The sequence below is a fragment of the Falco naumanni genome, chromosome 14, assembly GCF_017639655.2.
Source record: "Falco naumanni isolate bFalNau1 chromosome 14, bFalNau1.pat, whole genome shotgun sequence".
NCBI lineage: Eukaryota > Metazoa > Chordata > Aves > Falconiformes > Falconidae > Falco > Falco naumanni.
In genome coordinates, this window is record NC_054067.1 from 13,820,414 (window position 1) to 13,843,342 (window position 22,929).

General features: G+C 48.3%; 1 protein-coding gene across 5 annotated transcripts in view; it reads left to right on the top strand.

The window, feature by feature from the left end:
• Positions 1-803: 803 nt before the first annotated feature.
• The window catches only part of PLS3 (plastin 3), a 52,123-nt gene continuing 29,997 nt past the window's right edge, over positions 804-22,929 (top strand). Inside the window, exon 1 of one of the 5 annotated variants that reach the window (XM_040614378.1) lies at positions 804-851. The gene's annotated coding sequence lies outside the window, so the exon portion shown is untranslated. Of the gene's footprint in view, positions 852-18,652; positions 18,664-20,760; positions 20,866-22,929 lie in introns of those variants that run through there. The other 4 variants (XM_040614376.1, XM_040614375.1, XM_040614379.1 and 1 more) reach the window with 4 other exon arrangements.

The following is a 22,929-nucleotide window of genomic DNA, read 5'->3' on the forward strand; positions in this document are numbered from 1 at the left end:
TTCGGTGTGAATGTCTGTGTGGCAAATGCAGAAATTAGGACAGTTATGAGGCCACCTACCCCAAATCAGACAGTGGGAGTGTGGGTGGGAAAGGGGCATGGGAACACTCCCTGCCCCAGAGCACAGAGTAGAGGGTGCAAGGGCCCAGGCACCCCACTTGCTGCTCGTGGGAGCCAGGCTCTGGGCCAGCCCCCAGCTCCTCTGTGCATGGGGCTCCTTGCCCAGTGTGCCCACCAGCACCAGCTTGCCCTGGGCATCCTCGGCGCTGCCCGGCGGGGTTGATCTGGGAGAGACAAGGGGAGGTTGCAAGGGAAGCCCAGGGCTCATCAGTCTGTGTGGCAGGACCAAGGGAGCCAGAGCTGCCCATGCACGGGAGAACAGATGCAGCCTCGCACGGGATGAGGGATGCAAGCTCAGGAGGAGGCAGGGATGCTTGTAGGGAAGAAGGGATGCCTGCTTGGAGGAGTTGCATACAGGGGACGAATAAAGGATGCTTGCAGGACCGGAGGAACGCAGGCACGGGAGGTGGGATGCGCGCAGGGCGGGAGGTGGGATACGTGCGGGACACGCGGGATGCGGGCAGGGCAGGGCGGACGGCGGGGCAGAGCGGCCCGGCGGGGCGGGGGCGTGTCCGGCTGGTCCGCGGCTCCGCCCCGCCCTGAGTGACTCCGCGCCCGCCTAATGGCCACGCCGGGGCGCCGTGATGTGCAGGCGCACGGCCCAATCCGGCCGGGGCGGCGGGGCCGGGGCGCGCCGAGCGCGGGCTGCGGGGCTGGGGCACGGCACGGCACGGCACGGCACGGCACGGCACGGCGCGGCAGGACGGCGCGGCTCGGCTCGGCGCACGGGCGGTGAGTGCTCTCGGAGCTCCGCCAGCGCGGCTCCAACTTGCGGAAAGTTGCCGGCGCTCGCCCCGCCGCCCAGAGGCGCGCCGGCCCGGTCCGAGCATCCCGGGGGCCCGGCCCGGCCCTCGCCGCCGCCCGGCTCCGCTGCACGGCCAGGCGGGTCCCCGCGCCGGGGACGGGGCTCCCCCGGGGACAATGGGGCGGCGGGGCGCGTGCGGAGCCCTGTGCGGAGCCGTGGCGGGTGCGGAGCGCCGTGCGGAGCCCGGCGCACACGGGTGCCCACCGGGAGCGCCCCTGTGCTCGTTCCAGCCGCCCCCCGGCGCTGAAAGGGCGCTTGGCCCGTTCGCCCCCCGGGCGGGGCCGGCGCGGGCCCTGCGCTGCCCCTGGGCGGGTTGCGCTGCGCGCCGGGGCGCGGAGGGGCGCGCAGCCAAAGCCCCCGCTGCTGCGGAGCTGGGGCTTTGTGCGAGCGGGCAGGAGCGGGGCCCGGCGGCAGGGCAGGGGAGGTGCCGCCTCCCCTTGCGGGTTCCCGCAGGGCAGTGCTGAAAAGGGGCTTCGGTTCGCCTTTAAGCTTCATCTTTTGTGCGGGGCAGTGTGCCCGAAAGCAGGAAAAGTGAGGAAATCGGGGCCGACTTCTCATCTCGCTGAAGCGGGGTGAAATAAAGTGAAGTAGTGGGGCAGCTGCGTGGGTTTATTTTTATACATCACTAATTTGGACCGGGAGAGGAAGTGTCACCCTGTCCCCCGAACAATGGCTTCTTGTTGGGAGCCTGCGAAGGGAAAGGGAAGAGCAAGGAATTTTTCAGGACGTGAAGCTTTAGACTTTGCATAGGAAAGGCTGGGACACCGTGGCACTGGCCGGGAGCATTCTCCTGGATGGCGTCAAGTGTGGATGCTCGCAGAGGTGACAAACTCTGCAGGCGGGACTGTGCTCTAGCTGTACATTTTTACTCTAAGTGGAAATATCGGGGAGACACGTGGATGGGGATCTGACCTCCAGGTGATGCTTGCTTGGGACCGGCTACATGCGTCTGCTCTGTAAGAGCATCCGTACCTTCAAGCAGGGCATCACCTCAACTCATTTCAGGAGAGCTGTTGGTATAGCTCCGAGCGAATGCCATTGAGTCAGCCTCCGAGGTTGTTGTTGCTGTTACACAATCCCAGTGGAATGCATGTGCACACGAGAGCTGGGTTTCCTGTTTTCGGTCAGTCTGTAGAAGAGACTATGGAAGATAATAGATATCTCAGATAAATTGCTTTTGCATGAGAACTTGGAGCCATTGTTCAACCAGTAACACTTGTGATTTCTCCCGTAAGCCTGGTAACCCGAGAAGAAAAACCCCTTAATACAGGGAGACTTGCTCAGAGTAACTTTAAAGACAACAGCTGGAACGGGGATATAAAGAGGGAATAGTTACAGAGATCAACATATGTTAGTGCTGTGCATAATGATGTATAGAAATTCAGTCTGCTTTGAAAAGAAATCTTGTGCAAAGAGGAGCTGCTGGTAGTTTGTCAGTGGAGAGCAGTGATTCAGGGGGATTAGTAAACACAAGGCGAGTCCCCTGGGTGCAATATTCTGCAGCTGATTTCTGCCCTGGGGGTGTTTGATGGCCTTCTGTGGGGTGTGTGCACGTAGGGAACTTACATTCCGGATCTGCTGGTTTGCATCTGAATAACTGTTTGTGGGTTTTTTTCTTTTCAAAAAAACATGTTATAAAATAATTTGCTAAGAGAAGTGTTTTTGAAACACTGCTGTTATCACAGCCCATTAATCTTGCCAAAAGTTTAACAATTTGAGGATGTTGCTTGGTTGTAACCAAGCTCCTTTGAAGGAATTCTGTGCTTGTGAAGGATGAATTACTCATTCTTTGTCTGGGTTAAGAGATCATAATGTGATTATTAAACTCAGTGATTCTGTGCTAGGTATAAAGACTTATGCTTAACCAGGGTCTTTGTTCTCTTATCAAAGCTAATCTGACCAAGTTTCCACTTCTATAAAGTAGGCAAACATCTCCCTGGATTAAAGAATGCCCAAAACTCCAGAAACCTATTTACTAGTTTTGGCTAGATTAGCTTCACAGTGGAGAGAGCTCTGGGGACTGACAACTTCATTGGGTGTTTGGCTGATGGATGCTCGGATTTGGGATAAATGCAGAGGAACTCCTTCCCCTGGGGCTCCCTTACTGACTTCTCTGCTCCGGGTTTCAATTGTTGTGAGATTAAGATGGTGAGTGAAGGAATTGCAGCTTGTTAAATGGGTCTGCTGCCGAGTCCACTCATGTGGGATCTTCTAGTAACCCTTCCCTGTGTTCACTTAGTTAAGTTGCTGCACTAGAGAACCGGCTTTGGAGAAGTGGAAATACAACAGCTCTGACTTGAAGGGAGCAAATGAGGGCTACTCAATGATTGATTGAAAAGAATGTTAGGGACAGTAATTCGGTAAGGTTGCTTAAGCAGCTGCCCCGTGATCTAAGTGATCCAAGTGCCTTGTGAATAGCTTTATAGGTAAACCTCAAGTTGGAAGTACTGTCTCTGTCTTCTGTGTGGTAAAACTGCAAGTGCAGGAGCTACCGTTGTAACTGATGTGTATAGTGTAATGCCTTGGAAGAAGAGAAATAATATTTTTTTTTAGTTAGTGGCAGTGAGTTTAGGGAGGGTGTGCCCATTGACTTTCTAGATAGGTATTTTAATCTACTTCCTTATCAAAGTAGGTGGTAGTGATCAGTGGTAAGTACACTTGATCACTTGAGAGCTTCATTTAGCACCTGAGATTGTCTTGGTGACATTTCAGGTGGTGGTGGTTTATTTGGTGACTGTTACCAAGAACACCCTATCTGTGTTCTTGGTAACCTGTTTTACATAGCATTAAATGATAGGCAGCAAAACACAGAGAGATTGTGTTTTCAGCAAAACCAAAGCCCAGTTAGTTCCACTTTATAACAATTTTTTGAGATTTTTTTTTTTGGTTGATTTGTTTGTTTGCTTGTTTCTTTCATTTGCAATGTTTTGCATCTCTTGCATTCTTAAAATGCTGAGCTCTTCGCGGACCAGAATCCTCTGGGGACGCGTGTCCCTCTTTAGATACAGGCCTGATAGCTTAATTTTTCTTGGATATGGACTGCCTGTGGCAGAGGAGGTGATGGTAAAGCAGCGCCTGGCCTTTTTCGTATGTTCCAGCACGGGTGTCACACAGGTCCAGCGGTGTCCTGCCAAGCACAGTCCCAGCTCACTAACGGGGTTTGGCAATGATGTTCAAGGGTGGCTCTTGACCTGCCGTGCACATTAGCCCTGTGCAGGACAGGGTGATGCTCATGGTCCAGAAGAGACTTAGAAAGTGAATGTGGAGAAGGAAGGGCAAGAGATGTCAACTCCTATAGTGTTGCTTTGCAGTTTGCAGAGAGTTGGACACATGAAATGGATTTGGCTACATCTTGGGTTTTATCTGTGTGCCACAAAGTAGCAAAGAACAGCAAAAGAAACACAGTTTAAGTTGGTGTTTTGTTCAGGCTGTGAATGCTGCCTTCGCCTCCCTGTCCTTTAGAGAGGTAACTCTGCACAGAAAAGCAGGGCCATTTGTCAGGGCCAGCTGTTTAAACATGTGACAGGCAAGCTATCAACCTGCATGATGCATTAACGGATATTAATTTTTAACTTATTAGTTACTACTGAGGAGTTCTTTGTATTATTGGGAATAGCCACAGTATGATGTGTTAATATTTATTAACTAATTACTGACCTCTGCATACTTAGTACTTGAACTAAGTACTGTTGTATATGAAGTATTCTGTGTATCTTTTTGGACATTGAGCTCAGGGAGTAATTGAAGTTGCTAATTTATTAAAACATTAACCCAGAAATTTCTACCACCAGATCTTTGTGAAAACTAATAAGAGTTAAATACTGATTTTAAAAAGTTTACCGAATAACATTAATGCATGTGCAGAACAGAAAATTTCTGAATATATTTTCATTTCAAGTATGTTGCAAAACTGAGACCCACTCTTTTAATGAGGGTGATGCAAGGTTGTGTTAAATCAGTATTCGTTGCGTTACTCTAATGAATGTCACAATATTACCTTGCTCTTTCCTATCCCTGGTCCCCACACCCTTTGATAGGCATCTGTTGACATCTTTGCACGTACATTCCTGTTAGCGCTTTGGGAACTGGATTATTGCACAAGCAGCAGTGGCTGTGTTTGTGGTGAGCAGGTCTTGGCTGAGCTCTGCCTGTAGTGCTGCTCTGTGTGTGTGTGTGGGACTGTTTCCCCTCTGACCATCCCAGAGAGTCACTCAGGCTCTGACACAGAATCAGCTGTCCCTGCTTGCACCTTTAAAACCCTTTCCAGCCCGGAGGTACCTGCTGTTCTTGCTGCTGGTAGATGTGCAGGTGGGGAAGGGTGAGAGGTGTGATCTCATGATTGAAGGCAGCAGAGTGATGGTCTAACACCTGGGCTCTGGGTGGTGCAGCTGGGAGAAGCCATGCTCACCGGCCATCCTGGAGATCCTCTGAGCAGTGGCAGCTCAGCTGACAGTTACTGGGCAGCTGTAATCGCTTTCAGCTGTGTCACCGCTGGCCATGAATGTGCTACTGTTGTGTCCCCTGCTTCACGCACTCGGGTTTGGGTGTTCATATGGATGTACTGTCTCTCTTGGGTTTATTGGATGGCAGGAAATTCGAAGTAGGTATCCCCAGCATGGTCTCTGCCAGGAGTGGGTGTGGGGTAAGTGATGCTTAGACACAGCAGCATTTAGTACAGCTTCAGTCTTAGCGGCTTCTGCTTTGTGCTTCTCAATGCTGAAGTTGTAGCTGATGGTTCAGGCTTGTCCTGTCTGTCCTCGTGAGTGTTTCCTGCCTCTAGGATGTTTTTTTTTTTCTGTAGTAGAGACTTTGGTAACACATCTCCATCATGTTCTGTGCTGAGGTTCACTTGGAGTGCTGCAGCATGGCCTGTGAGAAGTTTCCTGCTCTGCAGATCCCTTTGCTGAGTGAAGGGCTAGGTGAGGTGTAGGTGTCCTCCACTTTGCCAGCAAGCGGCATGAGGCTGGCTGGGTGGCACTGCCACACTGTGCCATCAGCTTGGGGCCAGGGAATCCCAACTGTCAGGAATCCTCCTGCCCTGTCTTGCTGTGCTGCAGCCCCCAGCCCCCCCAGTCTCCCTTGGCATATCGCACCAGCACACCTCCCGGGGTGGGTGTACTGTGGCACTGAGTACGTGCTGCCCATGGAGGGTGATGGATCCTTTTAACTGCTGATCAAAGGGATGATCTGATTACAGCCAGAAAAGATGGGGCTTATAAGTGTTTGTGGCTGCAGAGCCCATCCCTGTGTAGCAGGCACCGTGTTTGAGATTTCAGGCATTTGGTGTGACCCAGTGTGATAAGGTGTTTGTGTACCCTGTGTGATCTGCCAGCCACATAAAGAGCAACCTGTCATCTTATACTGCCTGAGCAAGAAAAAATGATGAATTGTTGGAGCTGGAAGACAGAAGTCTCCACGTAGAAGGGCTGGAGAGTGGGGTGGGAGGAGAGGACATGCCCATCTGCGCTGTGCTAACACCACAGTTTGATCTGGAGATGGATTGCAGGTAATAGAGCTCTCCCTGCAGTGGGCACGTCTGATGTCAGTGCTGCTAACAGGCAGCTGCCCCGACAGCAGGACCTGCCTGCTTGCCCTGGTCTACCCTCTCCCAGCAGGTCTGTTCCCATCAGAGAGGTGTGGACCTCCCTGAGCTGTGGTGGCCAGGGCCAGTGCGCTCAGTCGCTGTGGCATCTCCTGGGAATCTGTGATATGTTGGCTTTTTTGGTAATAGATTAAAAATGCGAAGAATGACAAGCAAGTCCTGTCTAGCCTGCTTGGAAGAATTATATCATGTGTGCTCCTCTAACAGCTAGTCTTTCGCATCTGGGTGTTGTGGGTTAATGCTTGGGCTACTCAAAGCTAGTTTTGTGAGTGGTGTGGTGATGAAGGGGTAGCCTCCATGTCCCCAGGAGAGTTGCTGCCAGCAGAGACAGAGTGTTGAGAGCCATTCTTTTCCTTTTTGCTTGTTTTGCCATTTGATTCCTGTTAATCTCCACCTTTTCAGCAGCCGTGAGGGCAGCTGCTGCCCATGGAAGTGCAGCATCCCTGGCAGGTGGGCTGCTTGCCTTAGGTCCCATTCCTTGTGTCCCCCTGCACTAGCTGGTCTGTGCTTCCCAATGCCGGGTGGTGTGGAGTGATGTGCATGTTCCTGAGGGTGAATTGACTCTTCCTCCAACATCCAGACTGTCCCTGTGGGGTGTGGTGGCCTGTGCACTACTGACATTTGGGAATCAGTATGGAAGAAATAAAGTATTATTGGTTTGACATGCATCTGAGGATGTGGGGAGCAGGACAACTGTCTGAAATGGGGAGCTCTGGTTAGGACTGCTGCCGATTGCTCATGTCAATCCATATGGGCCATATGCTTCTAACCAGTCTCCTTGTCTCATTTCCTTCTCTGAAATGCTTACAGCTGTTTTTCCTGCCTCTTCAGTAGGTTTTTTGTTTCTGTAAAAAGAGTGACAGCTCACAGATGCTGCTCGGAGTCCCTGCTGCATAGCTGGGAAGAGAGGCTGTTACTGTGATCTTCAGGAGATAAGGTCTAGTGTCTCTGCAGGAAGCCTAATTTCTGATGTTTGGAAGTAAGCTTTTTTGTTTTTTCTTTTTCAGCTTACTGTCTTGTTCACTGTTTCTCCATCACATACTGCCCTTAGTGATGGAAGTGAAAGAGCAGGTAGTTGGTGCTGTCACTTACGGACAGAACAAGGGAGGAAGAAGCTTTGGAAGTCGGCTACGAGCATGTCTGTCAAAAGGTGTTCAACATCCAGTCTTGCTGCTGTACTTAAAATCTGTGTTGAACTTCACAGTATTGCTTAGGTGTTGGCTTTTTCCCTAAGAAGTCAGTGACTGAAAAGATAGCAGTGCTTGAGGTTCATTGTGGCTGTCTTCTGCATAGCGCGGTGTACAGTCTCTTCTGTTCTGCTTTTTTGCATTCTGCCAAGAGAAGTAATCGCAGACCTCTGTAGCAGAGTTAATAATCCAGCCCTGATCCGGTGAAGAAGGAAGTCTAGAGATACTGATGCCTCTGTGTTTCGTGTTTGATGGATGGATGTTAAAAGGGCATCTGAAGACAGTGAGAGAAGCTATTAGAAAAATCACCGGTGTACTGCAAGGAAGGAGGGGTTAATATAACAAAGTAAATGGCTGTGTTGAGTTGTCTTGAACGTTACATTGAAACAGTGCCTGTAACAAATAAAACCTAGTGGTATGTTTATATAGGAAGTCTGTGTGATCCTGGGTTCATATAGGTGCGAAGAACCAAAGGAGCAGAAAACATCTCTGGCGTTAGCGGTTGGTTGCCTGGTGGCCATAAACCCTAAATAAGAAAAACTCTTATTTTCCAGTCCTCAGGTCAAATTGGTGGCTCTGCTTTGCCTTTTTTGCAGTCCCAATGATACAAAACAATGAGGTGTCCCAACGGCTGTTGTACTGGTGTCTGAAATAGGAAACCTTTTGTAGGATCTTGGTGGTATTTCTGTGGCTCATGACCGTTTTCTTGCCTCATCCTCCCAAAGGTCTTACTGCTGTGCAAGGAGCCACAGGTTGGCTTTTCCTCCTGTACAAAATATACTAGGGCTGTACTCTTCTCAGCCCAAGTTATAACTGATACTTTATGAACTGCTGTAGGAAATGGAAAATAAAGTAATTCTGAATTGTGTTCTTTTAGAGCCCTGTTCTTTAGACCAAAATACACAGGATAAGTCTGGCCCTTCCCTCTATTCACTTTTCATAGCCTCCTTTGTTTTTAATTTATATATCTTTTAATTCTAAATTCCTCCTATCCCTAAAATAGAACAGACATCAGCCTTCAAGCAAAGGTTGCCAGACATTGGTCTTGTGGATTATAGTGGCTTTTTGGCCTCTTTAGAGGCTGAGCCCCACCCTACATAGGCTTGGATTAAAATAGCTTTTCTTTTCAGCAGGCTGAAAACCCTACACAACACACATCTTGATTTCTGGGGCACTGGCAGCCACAGCAAGCCCTTCAGCTATAAAATACCTCCAAAAATAATTTTGCTGTTAATTCACCCAAAAGGGCCAGGGTGACTGGTGTCAGAGGGGTGTACAGCCAAGTGTGTGACTGCCAGCCGTGTTGTTACCTTAGATACTGAGTAAAGTTTGAGCCATGCTTCTTGCAGGACCTGAAAGAGTTGAAAACTGTAGACCGCAAGCTCTGTAGTCCAGTGGCTTGGAAAGAGCCCCTGGTCCATCCTTGTTACCCGAGATAGTTGGCGGGACTGGGATGAAGAGATGAGTGGGTGCCATATCGCTGAGCCTCGGGGGCAGGAAGCAGTCAAGGCTCTTTTTGGTTCCTTAAATGCCTGTCTTGGCTTAGGCAGTTGTTAAGAAAACACTGGCAGAAGCTCTTGTGCTTCATTACCTGTGCTGGTAACATCTTAGTGCGATAGCAAGGTGTCCCGTGGGTGGCAGGAGGACTCCGAGCCCCCTCTCTCGGGGAAGTGTTTAGGGGCAAAAGAGTTCCTGGATGGGGAGGTGCTTTCACGGAGGAAGATCCAGCAGACTTGCAAGTCACTAGCTCTAGGAAGGAAGGACAGAAGCTGAAAATGAAGGCAAGTTCCGCTTACAACTGCTCTGCTACCTGGTTGTATGAACTTAGCTGGGAGCCGAGTGAGAAAGGGCACAGTGTGCTGCTCCATGGCTGGAGGCCATGCATTCAAGGGGAGATAGATAGCAATCCTGGCCTAAAAACACAGCCTTTTATCTTCTTGCCTTCATGTTATCCAGTGTTTTGATGCCTGGCAGGAACAGCAGAAACATCCCAGGGCTGCACTAGGCGTTAGGCTGCCAGTTTAAGTCTGTCCCAGCTCAAGTGCTGCAGGAAGGTACGTGCCCTGGCCCCACAGCCTGCAGCTCACTCCTGTCTGTCCGGACCTGAGCTGCCCACTCCTCCCTCTTATAAAACAGCAAAAAACATTAAGGGCGAGAGTTTGACGGGTGTCTGGTGTGGTGATCTCATTCCCCCACTGCCTAGTGGAAAAGCCAAGCCTCAAACCCAAGACTTCTCAGGCAAGTTGGAGTGGTTGGCCATGGGATGGCAGAAGGGGAGAGTCCAGTGCCTCCTTGCTCTGGGCATCTCTTCTCTGTCTTGTGAACCTCAACTTCTTGTGTTGCACAAGTTGTTTTCCCTCTGTCCTTGGCCATCCTTGTGTGAGGCAGGTAGCGAGTCCTGGCTACCTGCGGGATCTCGCCGGCTCCGCAGGGGATGGCAGCACGCGGCTCGCCGGGATGTAGAAGCGGGCAGGGCTGCCCAGAAATTGAAGCCTCCAGCTTAGCCATAAACCTTTACGGTTGTTTAGGGTTGGGGTGGGAATAAATGAGTAGGGAGGGGGAGTGTGATGGGAGGAGGGCAGGGAGACTGCCCATTGCCTATGCCCTGGCTGTTCATGACTAGCGTGCTCTGTGGGCCTGGAATGCTTTACGTGACCTTGTTGATCAAATGTCTCTGAAATTCCTTTTTCTCTTCGGTTTTTGTAGGCTCTGCCTTGGCCTGCTTTGTTTCTGATTCCTTTGTTCTAGACTCGACTGTAAAAAAAAACCCTTAAAGATGTGAAATACTGTCTCTCATAAAACCTTTGTAAACAGTCATGAAAGTGGCTGTAGGAGGACACCAGAGGATTTTGTTTCCCCTAAAGCCTAGGGACAGAGCCTTCAGCATCTGTCCAACTCGGCTGCATGTTTTTACTTTAGCTGTGAGTCAAGGGGCTATTTGTTCATATCTCAAATTCTTAAAGTGGAAAAACTGACTCCTGCAGTTATGTCTTTACTACTGACATTTTTTTTGCTAGAGGAAACTGAATTTTTCTTGAAAAAACGCTAGCTAGGCTGCTTTTAAAAATTGTATAAATACAGGAACTTAAACAAGGCAATGTGAACTGTTGCCCACTGCAGGGTCAGGACAAGACAAGGGAAAACCTGCAAAACGTCAATTTGTGAAATAACATAAAGGAGAAAATCTGATACTCTGGGAGATGAGGCGGGCTGGATCACATCAGAAGTGCTGCTGCTTCCAGCGTCAGGTGCTAGACGAGGCTGTGGTTCGGGGAGATGCTGTTTTGCAGGAGGTGTCAGTGACCGCAGGTGCAGCAGCCGGCGATGGCTCACCTCTGGTGTGCGGTGGGTGATCCTGCCCCTGACCTGCGTCCCGCTCATGCGGCTCCTGCCAGAGTTTTGTTTGCTAGAACTGCTTCTGTTGACTGAGCTCCAGATGATGGGGAGACTGTCTTGCTCAGGGGAAACCCCCCGCCCTGAATGAATTGCAGAGCTCTAGGGACAAACCTCTTGGATTCATAGTGAAACTGTTGTGTCTCATTGAGGTGGTTAGGAAATAAAGCTTCAGGAAAATACCCTTTATTCTTCCTAGCTTTTTGTTCTGAAGAGCAACATATGAAAACTATTTTGATACTAGAAGGAAAATAGGGAGGCATGTAATTCTGCACTCAATTTATATATATGGGACTGATTATTTTTTTTGCCAGTATGTTAGAGATTAAATCAGGCTTCTCCAGAGCTGAACGTACAAGATGGTTAAAATGCAAGTTGAAGGCCTTGGAAGAGCTTGCACCCTGTCTGGATTAGATGGAAGGTGATGTGCAAGGTTGTTGCTGAAACAAGGTTGCACGGTCACCTGTGTGCCCTGTACATGTTCATCCCTGCCTGTTGTGTTGGAATACAAAAACTGTAGCTGATGTCCTGCTTTTCTAATATGCTCTTTCCTCAAAGTCGCTTTGCAGTTTGGCATTGCAGGAGCTGACTGGGTGAGCTAAGCAGGGTGTGATCCTGCTTCTGCATGCTGGGAAGTGCCACCTAACACTCTGCATCGCTAGTGCCAAAAATAGTGGCTATGAGCGATGCGGTCTGTGTCAACATAGTGGTGAGATGAGTGTTTTTCCTTCATGAGAGCATCCCACCTCCGATGCACCATTAGCTTCCAATGGAAACCGGAACATTTTGGGTTACCATATTTGTAGCAATATGTGTGCGTCTAAATATGGTCAGGCTTCGTTTTTTTTAATATTGATATTGGTCTTTGCCCCAGTGATGTTGGTAGTGTACGTGGTACTGTTCCAACCCTGATGGCAGAGGCCCGCAAAGCCCCAGGACTTCTGCTTGATGGACTGTGATCAAAATAACGGGGGAGGAGGATTGCTGATCTGCTTCTCCCAGTACCTCTCCAATGCTACAAGGTAGAAGAGTGTCTCGTTCTACTCTCACAGCTGGACTGAACTTGCTGCCTTTGACTGTGCCCTGCTGGGAAGGGTAGGGGTGGTGGATGAGGTCCCATGCACTTTCGCAGTTGCTATCCCCCTTTGGAAGAGCTGAGTGCAGCCCCTCCCAGCAGGCAAAACTGCTGGGCAAGCACCGAAGTTCTTAGTGTGTCCAGAACGGTGCTAACCAAGTGGAAACTTGAATTCGAGCTACCCATCCCTGTAATTGGCGTTCATATTTTGTGAAGCAGTGCTTCAGCTGGGTTGCTTGCTAAACAGGGTCTGAAAGATCGTAAATCCTGGGTCCTTGTTTACGCTGCCATTGCAATCTTGTGCTCCTTCCTGCTAATCAGCTGGGAAGGGTCTGTGGAGCCTTGTTTGGGTTTGTAGCAGGGCTGTGGTTTCGAGATTCCAGGATGCTGAGTCTGGTTTCAGGGACAGGCTTGGATGCTCTCCTGCCTTGGAGCCTCTGCAGCAGGAGGCTAATGAGCAGGCTGATACTCCAGCCTGTCACTGTTTTCCTTGGGTTTAACCAGTGTTTGCTTTCTGCTATAACTACTAAGCAGCTGCAGTGGCATATACATATATATATTCCACTATAAATCCTATAGTTACACGTTTCCTTGACTGAGTATAGAACAAGGTGCTTGTCTCTAGCTGGTCACAGAAATAACGGAAGCAAGTTCCAAACCAGTACTGTAATTAAGCTTTTTCTTCCTGAATTCTGCATAAAATGTTTTGTGTCCAAGAATGAGGACTTTATTTTAGGGAATACATAGGTTTTTGTAGGTGTATGGAAAGGTATCCTGTTATGATTGGTGTTGTGCAGGGAAGCAGAGAGAGGACTGACCCCTACTTTTAAGAACTATTTCTGGGATAGCAATGCTTTGAGGAAGGTCAATGGAGAACAAATGGAAATACGTTTACAAAGATGTTCATGTTTCTCGGTGCTCCTGGAAGTAATAGGCAAGTTTCTGAATCCTCACTTAGGTAGAATTTACTTTTCCATAAGGAAAGCAGGGAAACCGGGCCTTCTGAAAACTGCAAATATTGTGAGTAGCCTTAATGTCTGACCTAAACTTCAGCCTGTTCCTTTCTGCTCTGTTTGGATGAGGCTGGGACTAAGCTTTCCTTGGGGACACGAATGGGAGGTTCCAGTGCAATCCTGCCCTTCTGCTGCCCACCCCTTTGTAATGTTCTTGTTGATCTAATTTCCAGCTGGGCTCTTGCCACTGTTTTATACAAACCAAATGCTCAAGCAAAGGCAGTGTAATCGGACTTCTTGTTGAAAACTTGAAAAACTTATATTGCTTCTGCTAAGAAAGCTCCTGCAAGTTACTGTGGCTTCCTGCACGGATGGTTATGGCAGCACCTAGCCTGCTTTGGTTGGATCCATCACTAATGGCAAGATCTTTTATGCTTTCCTCCCTGCCTCCCGCTTCTCTAAGGGGGTGAGTGGGTGGGTATATACCCTTTTTCTGGATTATATAGCGTTGGTTTAGTCAGTCCTGTTGTTCCCTGTCTTCTGAAGGTCTATATAAAGAGGTCTTTGAAAGCTGTGAAATAGAGTAAGATTCTGCCCTGTACTAATGGCCTTGAAACCCCCCGGTTATGCAAGAGCCTTTACAGCCAGTACTGGTCAATAATTCACTTTAGCAATTAAGGTTTTGTGCATTGGGTTGATATCAACTTGGCACATAGCAAGGTATTGCACTTTCTTTTAGTGCTTTGCCCTTTCATGTGTAACATTCGTAGCTAATATTCTCCATCAGCATTTGGACCTCTTTGGTGTAATCCATGTTGTACCTTGTGGTGGTGTTTCTCCCAGATCTTCCCCTAGTACCTGAGCTGCAAAGTTGCTTCGTGCCTTCTATCAAAATAGCACACCTTGCTTAGTCTTGGCTCTATGTAGGATCTGTAGATGTATTAATTTTTTTTTTTAATTTGGTAGGATGAGGGTTTTCTTTTAATACTAATTCATAAATCAACAACAGCAGCAATAGACATGAAAGTATAAGAAATCTGTAGTCCACACAAAGACTGGCTTCACAGCATAGAGATCAGTCTGCTAACAGTAGCTGGTCTTTTTATGGGCCAGGAGATGTGAGACAGCTTACTAATTAACAGTGTAATGAGCTGTATGGTGAAGATTGCACTCTAGGGACCTGCAGGCTATGGGTGACAACTTGCAGTGAATGTGTGAGTGGTAAATCCAGCTCTGCCTCACCTTTCTGCACATCTGAGAAGAACGCAATGGTTGTGGGAGCCCCTGAAGTTAACTTCTCCAGCAGATCCATCCTACAGAAGACTTTCTGTTGGAGTCCGAGGTAAAAAGAGCAGTTAAGGGGAAGCCAACAAATGCAGCCACAAGCTAAATACCAGAAAAAGCTTCAAGGTCCCTCGAGATGAGATTCTGGCTGAGTTTGACACAGCTGAACTTGTAGGCCCACTTGCACAGCTGGATCAGCCGTGTGCCCAAATCTCCTACCTCTAGTGTTTGGCAGCACGTCCAGATGAGATGCCAATGACTCCTTAGAGAACCTCTTAGGCCGGGCTGGGCGTACCAGCTGCTGCACAGGTTGGTCCGTGACTGTACCAGCCTTGCCTTGGCTCCTCAGCACCAAAACCATTCTGATAGCGGGAGGTCACCCACAGAAGAGTTGTGTGGGACTGAAGAGCCACCCAGTGGCAGTCTCCCACAGCCTCTTCACTAGCCAGGAGCGGTTTGCAGCAGACTGGTCTGTCTGGACAGTGGTCAACAGTTGGCTAAAGGTCTATTTACTGGTCGGGGCGGGCTGTGACTGCAGTGGTGTTACCCCTTCTTGCATAGGTGGAAGGTATTAAGTGGTCCCTGACCTCTGGTTCTGCATGATCACCAGTCTCCTACAGTCCATGGATTTATTTTTCGAGCCACATCCTTTTTGCTGTTGCAATCCAATTTTGAAGATTATACCAATTCTATTAGTAATCTAATAGGCTGCTTCTGCAGGCAAGTCACTGGTGGTGCTTGGCATTAGAGATAGCCCTTGTTTGCAGTTGACTTTTTAATTCAAAATGAGGTACAGTGCTTGGCTTTGGTAACAGTGTGTTTTAGTATTTGGAAAGTGAGTCTTCTCAGGGGGAAAGTTCAGCTCAAGTAGCTGAAAACTTTGTAAAGCTGTTGCTGCTGCTCAGGCTGCAGAATATTTGTCATTAACAGAGTGAAAAGGTTTATGATGGACTTGTATGAAAATACGAACCTCTTGTGAACAAGTATTGTAATTTGTATTGTGGTATGATCTGCAGTTAAGATTGTTTTTTTGTGTCTCTTGAAACTTTCTTTTTTCTGCATGTATGAAGACCTTAGTACAGAGAACTAGATTCCTATTAAATTGTAGCTTTTGCAAATTAATCTGAAATTTATTCTGTGATGATGCAGTCCACGTGAATAGTTATACTTCTCAATTATTTTTTTTTTTTTGGTATTGCCAGAAAGTGGATCGGAACAGCTTTCCTGTTCAGAAATTTTGGGCAAACAGTCACTTGTGTTCTGCAATAGTGCAATTCCTTGTGTAGTGGTTTAAGTTGGATGGTCACCTAGAGTATCTTCTCCAGGTGGGCAGAGGATTGCCTAAGCCATGTCAAGGGCTAGCTTGGGTGATGGACAGACCTGGCAGCTGAAGCAGAAGATGGCAAAGTATGTTTGTGCTTGCAAGATCTACCTACCAGGCCTAGTGCCACCCTTTCCCCAGTGGCCTGGTCTATGGTGTGGCTGAGCTGGTCTAGCTGAGGTGCCATGCAAGGGTGGTGCCTCTCGGTTCTGCCCTTCCTTCCTTGTGCCGATGTCTGCTTGACCTCACGAGAGCTGGGGTGGGGGGACTGAAATGCTGAGGAGGACAGGGTGGCCTTTGGACAGCAGCCTGCAGCGATGTCTGCCCTGCTTGGGGGCAGTTTTACTGAGCGTCCAGGTTAGCTGCTCTCTGCATGCTTTGGTCTTCACCAGCCTTCACCTCGTACTGTTGTAACTGCCCAAAGAAAAGAGTTTTCTTTGGGGTGTGGTGGGTGCAAAGCGCACTTCATGGTGCATTAGGTGGAGTTGCAAAGCTGGCTTAAAAACATTCTCCGCTGCAAGTTCCCTCCAGCAGCCCCTGTTTTGGCTCAAAGAAGACGGAGGCAGAATGGGATAGTGCCTCAGAACCGGTGGTGCCCTGCTCAGGCCCGAGACCTGCCTGTGAGACTGACCGGAGCAAATCCCAATGGTACCGCAAACGCCCGCAGCATTTTCCGTGCTGGCTTCTGCCCTGGGAAGCGCAGCAGATCTGGCCACTGCGTTGCCAGTGAAAGTGCAGAAAGGGTTCCCAGGTCATCTTGAGTTTCTCTCTCCCTTTACAAAAAAATCCACCCAGCCCTAGGCTCCCCATTGCCCCTGATCTCAAGGGAATAACTTCTTAATTTTTTTTCCACATATCCCCTCTCCACACCCACCTTTTGTGTCTTTTGAATTTAATAAAGTGCGTGACTCAGTACTAAATATAAAGCCCGCTTCCGGCATCATCTGCCTGTGGCTCATTTCCTGGAGCTGACATCAGTGGAGCCTCTGATTTCCTTATGAAATAGTGAAACATGAGATACCCTTTGCACGGTGTTCAGGGCATACTTGCTGACTTCTTTGGTGACTGCATGGCTCCCCGCTCTAAGCTGCGAGTAACTAGTCAGTTAATTGCTAAGCTGAGCGCTACTGGAGCACAGGGTAAATCGGGCAAATCCTCAAGTCTATTTTGCACTGTACAGTCGTGTTCTAGTTTGCAAGTGTTTTTTTAAATCAAGACTAACTTTCAGTCCCTACTGCATATGCAAGTTTTTTATTAAATAAGCATGAGCCTGACTAATGTCTTGCTTTCTTCCTGATGACAGGGTTGCTGAAAGAGCAGCTCAGGAAGCTTTTAGGGGGAAAATCTAGCAAAGACAGATCTTTTTGTCTCTAAACAGACTGATAAATTGAGGAGTTAAGGTCAAATGCTTGCTCCTCAGTTGTCAAATCCTTCTATAGCTGTTTACATTGATGGAATGTACTCTGCAGTTGGTCGCAGCTGAAGGTGATGGCAAGAAGTGCAGAAGAGCTCTATTTGTATTAAAAAGCACAGGGGAGGGTGCTTCTATCCATCTGAGCATCATTTCATTAAAATCCTTCTCTTTAAAAGAGAATGTGGGCAGAACGGGAGGAGGGAAGTGTCTGGCATGTGGTCACTGATCTGAGTCCAAAATGGAATGGTGGCTGGCCCCTCAGCTTTGCTCTCTAAAGCCCTGGCTCATAAAGCGCGGTGGTTTCTTTCTAATGGAGTGGACTGTTTAGGTTATCTTGTTTCTCTTCCAGCCAGTTACACTTTTGGCCTTGTCCCCTCCCCACTGGCACTCCCCCTCTTTTTTTTTTTATTTTTTTTTTTTTTTTTAAAGGAGGTGTGGGGATGCTCCTGGAAATGCTTGACATGCAGCATCAGAGCAGGCAGAGGCAGGAGAGTGCTCTGTTGGCTCTGGGATCTCCTGGGGCCGGTGTGACCATGGCAGTTTCTCTAGCATGGAGGGGGCCAGCATGCCCTACATCCCCTTGGCTAGGTGACCATGGAACTGGCTATATCCTAGCAAACAGGTTTGTTTTTGTTTTTTTTTTTTTCAGGCAGGACCTAGAGATAGATGCCTGCAGGCAAAACCCTTCCTAAAAATCACTAGGGCTGGTCTATCATGTGCAGGGACTTGTGCATCACTATGGGTTTCGTTAGTTGTCTTGTACAGCTTCCAATATTAGCATGGCCTCTCTTGGCATTGCTGACTAGGGGTGGAAAAGACTATTTGTGGAGTGGGCAGGAAAGCTGGTGTTCAGGAGCAGGTGGTGGGCCTGTTCTGAGCCGTGGGACTCGCTGGGGAGAGCAGCGGGGCTGCACAGCCCACCATAGCCAAAGGCCAGCGCATTGGGTGCGTTCGCTTCCTCCCCCAGGGCTTTGCCAGAGGGTCTGTTCCTGAGGGCTGTGGTGAGAGGAGAGTGACAAGGTGACTCCTGGGCTTACCCTCTCTGCTCCCTTGTCACCTGGAAGGCAGCGGCCGCCGCTCCCACAGCCATCGTTGAGTAACCTCTGGAGGGCAAATATGTCAGTGGCCTCCCAGTGAAACTTGGCAGCTGGAGCTGGGGAGGAGATGTGTCCTTGCACAACGATGCACTGAGCGATCCTGTCGGTGCTGCAAGTCCTCCTGGTGCGGAAGCCTCCATCCTGATGCTCCGTGCAGGGGGCCAGACATGTCACCTGGGCAGAGTAACTTCTGAGGACCTTGGGCATCTTGTGCTTCCCCTAAAAGGCTTTCTGAGGGAGGAAGAAGAAAATACACTGGCATCTTAACTTGATCATAAAACTTCCTATTTTGGAAGAGTGTGGGGAGTGGTGTGTGAGCAGCTGTGCTGGAGGAAGCGGGCTGGGAGTGCCCGGGGAGCTGCACGTCAGCTCTGCCATCACCCTCCCTGCCATCACCACACCCGGCACGGCGAGTCTCGGGGCATGACGCGGAGACGAGTGGCGCTGGCACCGCTGCAGCGCTATTTTGGGTTTGAGTGTAATTGCAGGCTGGACCAACAGGACTGGATTGGGAGTATCTGGAGAGCAGAGTGCTCTTAAAGCTGTGGAAAAACTGGCTATTGCTGATCCTTTGCAAACGTGGAAGATAAGTATTTCACACGTGCTGTGTGTGCCTCCAGCTCCTCATGGTGGAGCTGCAGTGGGCAGCAGTGGGTAACAATTCCCTTTCCCTTTCTGGCAGAGGGAACGGTAATAGCTGTTAGCTCTGTAGGATGCGTTACACTTACCTGAAAAAAGAAAAGGGAGTAAGCAGAAGTTTGCAGACTCACGGGCTGGTGGCTTTTAGGTGTCTCCTGCAGCATGAATCTGCCACCAGCATACCTGCAGGTGCTGCTTTTCTATCCCAGCAAGACAGATGCCAGAGACAAGGAGAGGAGGTTGGTTATTTTTCCCCTCCCAAAAGCTGACATTGCTCCTGCAACGGCTCTGAAGTCACAACCTAGTTTGAGAGCTGGGTTTTGGCACAGTCTCCCCAGGACCTGTCAAGTCCCAAAGCCTCAGCACTTCCTTAACCTTACAGGATGAATTTATATTGTGCAATGTGTTCACATATAGAGCAAAAAGTGGAGAGACTAAACTTCCTGAAATAAGTTTCTTGACTTTTGTTGCATGTTTGCCCCAAGGGTTCGCAGGCTGGATGGGGTCACTGCTTTGGGTCTGAGCAGCTGGAGAAGCTCCTTGCACCCAGGGGTTGTGATGTTGTTGGAACCAGTTGCTGATGGAAGTTGGAACAGAGTCAAAGCTGCTCTTCCCTAAACCCAGTCTGCTGCGCCGGCGACCTAATTTCAGTGGAGTGCAAAAGTGTTTTTCAAACCAACTTTTTTCCTTTCAAGTTGCAGCTGCAGTTCTGGGCATAAAAACCTGTATTTTGTTTTCCATTATATTTACCATCCTGAGGAAGCTGGCAGGTTGTGGGTTTAGGGTTGGGTTTTTGGTTTTGATGTTTGCTTTTTTATATATATACCTCTTTTGAAACCTTACAGCTGGAATCTAATGTTTCAAGTAGCACCCAAGAAATGGGACCAGGCAATGACTCATTTTCCTGGCTGATGCCATTTTAAAAAAGAAACACACACACACACACACACACCCAATTACTCTAATTGTCAAGTATTTTTAATTTTTAGAATGGTCATGGGTTCTTCAGATTCTTCACTAATTCAAGTATTCTGTTTATTAGTAAGCGGTACGCTTTTAGCTGTGGGAGGGCTTAAATGTTATAGACTTCAGAGGAGCAGAAATTTCTGAAATACATGATTATAGTTTGGAAATCCCACTTTAACCTTTTTGTGATTGATTCTGCTCTTGTGCATTGCATCAGCAACAATGTAGTACATGACGTTTCTGTTGCTTGTGTCTTCCTGGTTGGTACCAGATGTCTGTCCATGTTTCATCCAGAGCAGGCAGGGATTAATTGTTGAGGTAGCGTAATATATTACAATATGGACCAGCTCTAAACTCTGTATTTACCGGCCACTCGGACCACTTTTTTTTATTTATTTCTTCTATTTTATTTGAGGAACTGTGGGATCAAATGGCAGGCATCATCCACCTTCAGTGCAGACTGAGCCCAAACAGGTCTGGATCCTCATTGTTCTGTTCGTTGAGCTTCTGGTGGTTTTTAAAGACAACCATAAAATAAGTGCTTAAAACAAAATACAAGCTCTGTGTGGCTGTTTGGCTGGAAAAGCCAAGAGCTAGCAAAACAAAATGCTTTTAATTTCAAACAGTAAAGGTAAAAGTTTGGGTTTTTTTGAAAGTAATAATGATAATAATAAAAAAGTTTGCTTACCTAAAGGCTTTATATCTTACTGCCTCCTGCTCCCAAGTGCCAAGCAATAAAAGGAAAGCTAGTTGCTGGGGGAGGAGCCCCCAGCCCTGCCCCACATGGGATGCTCAGAGCCGGTCCCTTAGCTTTTCTGAGGCATCTTTTTGCGACGTGACCGCATCCTTTCTGTGGCTCTCGGGAAGCGACCTCCCATCTGCTGGGCGGGGATGGTGGGAGGAATGCTGGCTGCCCGGATCCCTCCGTGGGCGGGGGAGACGCTTCAGCGCTCGGGCCGGGCGAGGGAGCGATTCTCCTTCCCGAGAGCGGAGGAAAAGGTAAGGGAAAGGTAAGGGATGCTCCTGCTGCGGGCGCTTCGCATGCCGCTCGCACTGCCCAGCGTTCCGGCTGGCTGCCGGGATGCAGGCACATCCCAGAGATTGCCCTGCAATGACTTGGTTGGGTTTTGTTTTCTCTGCAAAATGTCTAGCGATTCCTAATGTTCTAGCATGTAAAGGAAAACAGCTGTAGGCAGGATAAAAATATTGATTTCTGGGTTTAATGCATTTAGATTTGGGTTTTATCTGTGCACCTGACTGAGCAGCGCGTGCAGACAGCAGCAGCAAGTGCTGTGGCTGAGTTTGCATCACCAAGTATTTAATTTTTCAAGTGAGGACTGAGGGTGTGCTTTCCCAGAAATCTGTCTGGCGCACGTCTTCCCCCACCTCAGTCTGCAGCAGGCTTTTAAAAAGCAGAACTGCTTCAACTTGTATGTTAGATGTGTTTAAATATTTAAACCTTTGCCTGCAGAAAGCATGAGGAGCTGGGAGTACTTTCGGGAAATGGCTGTTAGGCTGCTGGCTGTGGTGACTACCTAACTTTTGGGGGGTCTTTTGCCTAGGGAGGCTGAGCTCCGAGTGCTGCTGTGTTGCTCCAGTGGGAGTGGTGTGTGGCATCACAGCCTGGCAGGATTCTGTTTCCAAACAGGGTTTATCTTGCTTGCTATGTTTTCTGGTGAGGGCTGACTATACTTGATGCTGGAAGCCAGCATAGACCCCCTCCAAATGCTTTAGCAGTTGCTACTGGCTAAACCACATATCTACCAAGTACTTTTAAGTATTGAACTGAAATGCTGATTTATTTTTTTTGTGCAGAAAAAACCTTAACATTCAACATGTCTGAAAACCTGTAAAACACATCTAGCATAGCTTCTTCATGTCCTGATTTTGTTTGGGCTAAATGTGTTGCTCTGAGGTTTTGCTTAGTTATATTTTGCTCATGCCCTGCCCTTATTCTGCAAAACATCTGGCTGTAAAGAATGATTTCCACAGCTGGAGGACTTTCACACTCTCCTGAAATTCGAAGTAGTGATGAGGTTGCATGCTGTTTACAGTGCACACATCTCTTTAACCACTACATCTGTCCTAGGGGTATCAGGCACCGTCTGAGCTGCTAAACTGAGAGAGGAGGTTTAGCAAACCAAAGCAGCTTGAAGGAACCCATTGAGAAGTGAGAACTTGGCTCCAGGAGTGCTGGGTGCAGCTTGGAGATCCTGCCTGGCCTTAAAACCTGCTAATTAGGGTGCATTTTGCAGAGATTATTAATGTTTGTCCAAAATCCAAGAGTCACGGAGTAGAGCTCGCTTGATCGTGGACTGGCAACTGCTACCTTTTTTTCCCTATTGCTCCTCCCTGTATTAAGTTAAATTACAGAGAAGTGTGGGGAACACCCTGCTGTCAGACTAAACGTGATTTTACTGTCATGGCAGCCTCCTGGGAGGCAGACAGCCCCTCTCCTGCTCTTTAGCCATTTCACATTAATCTCGGAGATTAATGTTTCTGTTTTTGTTAAGGGTAGATAGGATCTTCTCTAGAGAAAGTAAGTGTTGAATTCACAGGGTTTCTTCTGCTTCCAAATTGTGCTAGGACAGCTATGCAGCAACGCTGATTTATTGCGGTCTAGCGTTGCTTTCTTGCTCTGAATGAAATTACTTTGATTTCTTTCCCTTTTCCCCAAGTGCTTTCTAAACAAGATTACAGGCAGCAGGGGAAGGATGTAAAAAGGTTTTTCTTATTTTATCAGTAGCTCTTTCTAGTAAGAAACCAGTTACTGAAATTCCTGGGGTTTAAGAGACTTTTGAAATATAATTCCAATGCTTAGAGTATGGTTTGTAGTTTCTAGTGTTTTGTTTCTTATTTAAGAAAACATTCATTGACACACTTCTCTGAATGTTTACCATCTGGGCAGCAGTTGCCCAGCTGCTGGGATTTCAGCCCTGGCTCTGCCGTTTCAGGACAGTTCTGTTTACCTTCAAACTGGTAAAACAGTCTGCAAAAATCACTTGACTGCAGCTGTACCTTCTAAAAGTTTGCACGAAACCCACCCTTCCAAAATTAATTGCTGAAACTCGCTA